The sequence below is a fragment of the Mustela nivalis genome (genome assembly GCF_964662115.1).
Source record: "Mustela nivalis genome assembly, chromosome: 5".
NCBI classification, from domain to species: Eukaryota; Metazoa; Chordata; class Mammalia; order Carnivora; family Mustelidae; genus Mustela; species Mustela nivalis.
In genome coordinates, this window is record NC_139024.1 from 150,771,533 (window position 1) to 150,780,483 (window position 8,951).

An 8,951-nucleotide genomic window follows, 5' to 3' on the forward strand; every position below is an offset into this window, starting at 1 on the left:
CAATTAAGGAGGCTTTCCAGACTGTTCAGGAAAATTCTAATGCCAGCCATGGTTTTTTTCTGCACAGATTCAGGTATTACTACAAAGATCCTTCTCCTGGCTCTGTTTTGGCTTTCAGTAACTCTTGCTGTGCCTCCCTTTTCAGCTCTGCCACCACTAGACAAAGGGCCTCTTCCAAGAGTCAACGTTTTTGAAGACCCGAGGAAAACAGCATAAGTTTTATTTTTTTTTCCAAAGATTTTTATTAATTTTTTTGAGAGAAAGAGAGAGTGCCCACATGTGAGCAGGGGCAGAGGGAGAGGGAGAGGCAGGCTCCCCACTGAGCAGGGAGCCTGAGGCAGGGCTCGATCCCAGGACCCTAAGATCATGACCCGAGGCAAAGGCAGACCTTTAACCGCATGAGCCACCCAGGTGTCCCAATAGCGTAAATTTTAAGATGGTAGAAGAAGAGTGTTTTAAGCTGGTTGAAAAAAAAAAAATGATGCCCAGAGGTATTTTAACAACCTACTGGAGCGTTGAGTGCTTGACTCACATTATGCTTTGAAAGGTGAGAGATGAGTTTCTTCTAAAACCATAAACAGAAATGCCAGAATGGCAGGGATGAGGGGATCAGATCATAGGATGATTCCTGAAAACATAAACTGCTCATTTCAGAATCACCCAAATGAAGGAAGTTGGTCTTTGCTCTATGAGAAGTAGTAGATCAAGAATATTGCGAGTGTTTGCTTCCTTTCCTTACTAATTCATATCCTTTTCATACAGTGCCGTTAAATAAAATCAACCGAAAAACAAATTAGTGAGGGGAAGACTTTTGCACTGCTGGTGGGAATGTAAATTGGCACAGCCGTTACAGAAAACAGTATGGAGTTTCCTCAAACAATTAAAAATAGAACTACCATATGATCTAGCAATTCCGCTTCTACGTATTTATCTGAAGGAAATGAAATCACTGTCTTGAAAATACATATGCAGGGCACCTGGGTGCTCAGTGGCTTAAGCCTCTGCCTTCAGCTGGGGTCATGATCTCAGGATCCTGGGATTGGGCCCCACATCGAGCTCTCTGCTCAGCGGGGAGCCTGCTTCCTCCTCTCTCTCTGCCTGCCTCTCTGCCTACTGGTGATCTCTGTCTCTGTCAAATAAATAAATAAAATCTTAAAAAAAAATACATATGCATCCCCAGGCTCACTGTAGCATTGTTCACAATAGCCAAGACATGGAAATCTCCAAGAGTCAACCCACTGATGGATGAATGAATAAAGAAAGTGTGATATATATTTAGCCATAAAGTTATTCAGCCTTAACAAAGAAGGAAATTCTGCCATTTGCAACAACCTGGATGGCATGTGAGGGCATTTTGCTAAGTGAAATGAGTTAGACAAGGAAAGAGAAATACAGTTATGATCTCACTTACACGTGGAATCTGGAAAAAACCAGACTCATGGACACAGAGACAGACTGGTGGTTGCCAGAGGCAGGAGGTGGGGAGGTGGGTGACTTGTGCGAAGGGGGTTGAAATGGGGTTATTTATAAAGTAAATAAGTTCTGGGGATGTAATGTACAGCATGTTGACAATAGTTAAGTTAAAAAACAAGCAAGAAAACAAATTAGAGAGGCAATTAAGAAATGAAAAAAGAGACAAACCTGGCTGGTTCAGTCAGTAGAGATTGTAGCTCTCGATCTTGGGGTTGTGAGTTTGAGCCCCATGTTGGGCACAAAGATTTATAAAAAAAAAAAAAAAAGAAAGAAAGAAAGAAAGAAAGAAAGAAAGAAAGAAAGAAAGAAAGAAAGAAAGAGAACATAAAATGAGAGTTGTCTTAAAGATAATATGTAGATAGTGATGAGATTAGCAAGCATGATGCATCTACTGAGCACTGCATGTTTGCTAGAAAAGAAAAACTAATTCAACTCCAACATCTTTAGAACCAAGACAAAGAGAGAAACCTGAGTGGCTCAGTGGGTACCTAAGTGGCTCAGTGGGTTAAGCCTCTGCCTTCGGCTCAGGTCACGATCTCAGGGACCTGGGATGGAGCCCAGCATTGGGCTCTCTGCTCAGCAGAGAGCCTGCTTCCTCCTCTCTCTCTCTCTCTGCCTGCCTCTCTGCCTACTTGTGATCTCTGTCTGTCGAATAAATAAATAAAAATCTTAAAAAAAAAAAAAAAAGAGCAAACAGTCACATGGTTCAGGGTTTATAGGATAAAGCAAACCAGGGCTCAGGAGAAGTCCTAGCTATTCCTCGGTTCTAAGATCCTGAAATCACAGTTTCTCTGAGAATCTTCACAGAAATAACACTGTGTAAATGTCATAAACAACAAAAGTCATTCAATTCAGCAAATGTTGATGGAGCATTGATCATGTAACCATTCTGGAGTACTGTATAGTCATCCACCCCAGGCACGGAGTAGCAGAGAAAGCCACTGCAATGAGAAAAGAGAGGATTCTAGCAGTTTGGAGAAGCAGGGATAAGAAATGAAGAGAGCAATCAGTTCCATATGCTTTCCGCAGCCAGCTGCCCAGGAATTCTCCTTACAATAAATGTTTCATTGCTTAATTGGGCTTGGGTTTGTTGTTTCTATTACTTGCCACCCAAAGAGCCTAAGGAATATAGCCTAGTCACACAATGTGTCAGCCACGAAGGATACAGAGATTAAAAAAAAAAAAAAAAAAAGATATGGTTTCCATGCCACACTCCCACTGCACTAACTCCCCACCAAAAAAAGACATGGTTCCTTCCTGTAAGAAACTTTCAGTACCCAAGGGAGAGGTACACATGTCAGCAGATAAATCCCATACAGTATAACGAGTGAGGAAATGTTTAGTGTTGCCAGATTCGGAAAAGAAAAACAAAAACAGGATGCCTGGTTAAATTCGAGTTTCAGATCAACAATAGACAATTTTTAGTAGAACTGGTCCTCAAATATTTTATCTGGCAACCTCAGAGATATACTGTACACAGATGTCAGGGAAAGTGGGGCTTAACCCAACTTGAGATGTCTCAGAAATTTTATTTTTTTATTTAGTTGGTTGGTTAGTTCTTTCCTGGAGAAAAGAGTGCTTTGGGTTGAGTTCTGAAGGATAAGTAAGAGTTCACCAGAGCAAGAAAGGTGGTAAGGGTTTTTGAGTGAAAAAAGAGAAAATCACTCCACCAAAGGCATAAAGCATGGCCCAGCCACGTATGCGTGCAGAAAACTCCAGCGTCTTGGTATCGCTAAAGGTCACGAGCTCTAGGCAATGAGATGAAAAATGTCAGTAAACATATTGGAATTAAGATGACATGCTAAACACAAACAATGATTTCCCTTCCTGTGCATATGCCCATTGGAATGTCAGGAGAGATATTTTAAAAGCAGTTAATTCATGACACTAGAAATCTAAGAAGGGCTGTAGGCAGCAGATAAAAGAGTTAAAGAATTCCTGGAAAATAGACCACTGATAGCATCAGATTAACAAAGAAATAAGACAGAGAAACTGTAGCCAAAATACATACAGGAGAGGGTCACTTCCAGTGATATTTCAAGGGTAAGAAAAGATTTTCCTAAGGAAACCCCAAGTTCATCGTCAATAAATAGGAGAAAAGAGAAAAGCCTGGACATGGCATTATTACAATTATTGAATGATCTGACCTGGAACAGATCATTGGATTTCTTGGATTTCCCTTCCCTCCCCATGCTGCTAGCCAAGAGTTTGCTTCCAGAATAAAGGCCTGAGGATGTTTTTTCCTAAGCCTGTCAGGGAAGGGTCCAAGTTAGAATTGTGGGTTGGAAAGCCAAGGGGGAACCATTGGTGACTCTAGACTTTGGCCAAGATTATGCAGGAGGGTAATTTCCAAACTAAAGTCACGAACACTACTCTCTAAAGAGAAGGGGGTGCCTGGGTGGCTTGCTTGGTTAAGTATCTGCCTTTGGCTCAGGTCATGATCTCAGGGTGCTGGGATTGAGCCCCAAATCGGGTTCCCTGCTCAGTGGGGAGTCTGCTTCTCCCTCTCCCTCTGCCTGCTGCTCCGCTTGTTTGTACATGTGCTCTCTCTCTCTCTCTCTCTCTCTCTTTCAAATAAATAAATAAATAATAAAATCTTAAAAAAAAAAAACCCAACTACTTTTTAGGGGATAGGTAGAGGGCCCCAGCTAAGAGTAAGCTATCTCCATAAGCACTTGCTCTCTCTCTGTACATATATTTTATATGTACATGTACATGTATATATATTATCTTTCTACTTTTACAAATTCTCCTGAATAACAAAACATATTTTTAAAAATTTTTAAAGATTTTATTTATTTATTTATTTGTGAGAGAAAGAGGTGTGGGGGTGCAGAGGGAAAGAGATAAACTCAGGCAGACTCAGTACAGAGCCCAGCACAGGTCTGGATTCCCTGACTCTGAAAGCATGAACTGAGCAGAAACCAGTAAAAATAAAATGTAATCTTTAAATGTACAAAATTTACATTGCATTTATCAAAATCTGTAAATTAAAGTAAATGTGATCATTATTTTTCATACATTTTCAAAAATGCTGTCTTCTTCTAAAATATTTTCAGTTGTCAGAATTAAATGACAAACTACAAAGTTCATGAGTATTGGATTTTTTACTCAAATTATTTCAGAGCTGAAATTTAGATTTAATTTTTAAAAATTTCATTTAACCATTATTAACTTTTAAATAAAATACACCAAAAGCTAGTTAAAATTTTAGTTTTCACTGTCCATCTAGTTGTCAATAGAAAGAATCAGCATCATGTTACACGCCTATTACGTTCTAAACATATGTATAGAAATTTAAAAGCAATATGAATTATTCAACCTTGTTAAATTTTATTCAGCTGTCATGTACAAGTGTTTTAAATATTGAGCTAATTTTGATCCGGGAGTCCTGGAATCGAGTCCCATACCAGGCTCCCTACTCGGCAGGGAGTCTCCTTCTCCCCCTGACCTCTCTCCTCTCATGCTCTCTCTCTCTCATTTTCTCTCTCTCTCAAATAAATAAATAAATAAATATCTTTAAATAGTGGCTAATTCAAGAGAACCTCCAGATTCACAAAGGCAAGCGAGAAAACGGATGTTCAGCCTTCTTAGAGAATAATTCTTCATTATGTAAGAAACTATTGCATTCATCTTGAGAGGAAGGATTTGTCATGAAAATTAATTTGTATTTTCTCTTCCTTCAGTGATTCTGCCTGTCAAATCTTCCCTGCTGAAACAGTACCTATTTCTGAACTCGATAGGGCACAACTCACAAACCTTCATGGCACTGGGACAGGTTAGTCTCTTTTTGTTTCAAGGTTGCAGACACAAGGTGAAGAGAAGCGTTTCTCTGGGGTTTGAATGGGGTTAGCAATGGGAGCATATGTTGAGAGGGTACAGATCTCGCTGTGCCAGGACCAAGTGCCTAGCCTGAGTGGAAAAGGCACCTATGAATTCTTTAACCGTTTATTTTTGTGCAGTGCCTTTAATGTCTCCTCTCAGAGTGTGGATGTCCCCACACTTTGTCACACGATTCACCTCTCACCTACAATCGTCAGAATCAGTGTTCTGTGATCAAAACTTGAGCCCACTGAGGTGCCCAGGTGGCTCAGGTGGTTCAGGGTCCAACTCTTGGTTTCGGCTCAGCTCATGGTCTCTGGGTCATGAGATTGAGCCCTGCGTCACACTCCCCGGCATGGAGCCCACTTAAGATTCTCTCTCTCTCTCTCCTTCTGCTCCTCCCCATCACTCACTAGCTACACGCCCCCCCCGCCCCCCCGCCCCCGCCCATAAAACAAATCAAAATGTAAACTCACTGGGATAGGTGACCAGAAAGCCTGATTTGGGCATAGAAATAAGCTGTTGAATCTAGACCCACAAACAAATATTAGCAAGAAAGAAAAAATAAAAGCAGGAACCACCAAACTCTTAAGAAAAATTAATGCTGTGGAACAACATTGACAACAAAGACAACAAACAAGAGAACTGACACTTGAGTCACATGTTATTAAGAGGAGAAGCAGGCAAAGGCCAGATCCTGACCGGCGTTACTGGTAATGCTGAGGAGATCGGACTTTATGGAGTTGTCAGAGGGCTGCAGGAAGTTTTCCACCAGATAATGGCTTTATCATATTTGGGTTATAGGTGGGCCACTGGTTGCAGTGTAAGAAAGAGTTTTGAGAGGAATAAGATTAGAGGCAGGAAACAATTTAGAGGTATATTTAATAGTCCAGATGGGATTTGATGGAGGCCTGAACTAAGATATGGGATAAAGAAAATAGTCTGAAAGTACTCAGTAGGTATAATCATTAGGACATAATGATTAGATTGAAGGTGAGGAATGAGGATAAAATCAGTCAAGGATAATATCCAGGTTTCGGGATCATTGTGTTGCTAATTGATTTTGAAAAATGGGAGCAGAAGCATATTTGGTTAAAATTAAAATTTAAAAAATAATAGAATAATAGTCACAACAGGAAAAAAACTGAGGTGTAGCAAGGTCAAGTAACTTGCCAAAATTCATTATTATCATTGTAGCAAATAGCATGTTAGGATTGTTTCTTATCATGTCTGCTTTAGTTTACTGCTGCATAACAAAACACCAAAAAGTATTGGTTTAAATCAACAATAAACATTCATCATATCGTGCCTTTTTGGTGGATCAGGAATTCAGGAGCCGCCTAGTTAGGTGGTTCTGGTTTGGGATGTCTCCTGTTGTTGTAATCAAGATGTCAGCCAGGGCGAGAGTCATCTGAAGGCTTGACTGGGACTGGAGGGCTCACTTCAAGATGGTGGACTCTCATGGTTGGCCGACTGGTGCCATGATTGGGAGGATACTTCAGTTCCTTCCCATGTGGACTTCTCCATAGGGCTGCTTGATTGACCTCATGACGTGACCACTGACTTCCACAGAGTGAATGATCCAAGAAAGAAAGTGATGGGAGCTACAATATCTTTTATGTCTTAGCCTCAGAAATCACATAGTGTCATTTCCTCAGTGTCTTCTCAGCCAGATTCAGTGTTGCAGGAGAATGGAGAGAGACGAGCATCATGGGAGTCATCTTGATACCAGCTGCCATGTGTCCCTTAATTTGGCTGTGTGGCATTAAGTCACAGCTCCTTCAACAGTGCAGTCAGACTCTCAGTTCTTCTGACTTAACTGACGGATAGATTTTTAGAGACAAGCATGTGCTCCATACCCTGAAGGCAATCCTTTATTAATATTGTATCTGTCAACCAAGCTTTAGTCAATGTTGAGCATCAGGAAGTTTGACACTGTAATCCCTGACGAGTTCCTTGAGGGCAGTAAGCCTCCCCTGATGGTGAGTAGTATAGAAGGCCTAGCATAGGTGGTCTCTGTTTCTCATCCCTGACCATTCTCTGCCCACTCATAAGTTCTACTCTCCCTTGTCCTTTTCCCCGCCTTGGAGCCTTTGAAGCTGCTGTTGGCTCTGTCTGGAATGCTCTCTCGTGCTTCCTCCCACTCCATCTCTCCCTTGGCTTCTTATTCTAGACTTCAGCGTCCTTGTCATTACCTCAGAGAGTGTCCCTGCTCACATGGGACTCAGACGGAGCCATGGGTCCGTCTCATAATTGGGGGTCCTGAGCTATGTTCTGCCAGGAAGCAGGTGAAAAGAAATCTATTTTACCTGAGGAAGGCGGCTACATTAGCATTCTCATGGGGGAAGAAAAGGCGCCATTTGTTATGGTTGTCATGAATAATAAAGACAATTATTGCTACCATTTTTCAGGAGTTAGATAGCAGTCGTGTCCTGGTCCTCATCTCCTTCAAGAATTTACTTGCATAAACCGATAGTAAATAAAAGGGACTTTACTACAGGTGTCATGGGAAAATGAGAAGCAAACAATCTGAAAAAAAAATTTTCCTTTGATGTTCCTTTTGTTCTGACACAGGGATATTTCTGGGTTTTTTTTTTTTTTTTGGTGGTGGTGGTGGGGAGAGAGTTTCCACTCTTTTCTTCTTCTTCTTCGTTTTTTTTTTTTTCTTAAGATTTTATTTATTTATTTGACAGACTGAGATCACAAGTAGGCAGAGAGGCAGGCAGAGAGAGTGAGGAGGAAGCAGGCTCGCTGCCAAGCAGAGAGCCCAATGTGGGGCTCCATCCCAGGACCCTGAGATCATGACCTGAGCTGAAGGCAGAGGCTTAACCCTCTGAGCCACCCAGGCACCCCACCCCTTTTTTTCTTGAATAGGCTCTATGCCCAGTGTGGAACCCAATGTGGGGCTTGTACTCACCACCCAGAAATCAAGACCTGAGCTGAGATCAAGAGTCCAATGCTAAACCAGCTGAGCTATAGACCCAGTCTATGAGTGACTGAGCCAAAAGACTTTATTTAACTTTCCCAGGCGGCTCCCGAAGATGGCAGAGGGGCAGGATGGCCCTGGTCCTGGATGGCCAGGTCATCTCCTGGGCCACCTGGCAGCCATCATGGTCAAACAGGTGTTCCTAGGTCAGAAGGCTGTATTCATGCACTATGAGGGCATCAACATTTCCGGCAATTTCTACAGAAACAAATTGAAGTACCTGGCCTTCCTCCACAAGCACATGAACACCAGCCCATCCCATGGCCCCCACCACTTCTGAACAACCAGCCGCGACTTTTGGCAGACAGTGCAAGGCCTGCTGCCTCATAGGACCAAGCGAGGCCAGGCTGCCCTGGGTCGCCTCAAGGTGTTTGATGGGATCCCACCACCTTATGACAGGAAAAAGAAGATGGTGCTTCCTGTTGCCCTCACAGCGGTACACATGAAGCCTACGGGGAAGTTGGTTTTCCTGGGGCGCCTGGCTCACGAGGTTGGTTGGAAATACCAGGGAGTGGCAGCCACCCTGGAGGAGAAGAGGAAGGGGAAGGCCAAGACCCATTACCAGAAGAAAAAACTGCTCATGAGGTTACAAATACAGACCAGAAAGAATGTAGAGAGGAAAACTGATAAATATTCAGAGGACCTCAAGATCCACGGATTCCTGGTCTGA

General features: G+C 42.2%; 1 pseudogene across 1 annotated transcript; it reads left to right on the forward strand.

Annotated features, from left to right (window-relative positions):
• The first annotated feature begins 8,380 nt into the window (after positions 1 to 8,380).
• LOC309865948 (large ribosomal subunit protein uL13 pseudogene) lies at positions 8,381 to 8,951 on the forward strand (annotated as a pseudogene). Its single transcript has one exon. The product of its transcript is annotated as a large ribosomal subunit protein uL13 pseudogene (transcript).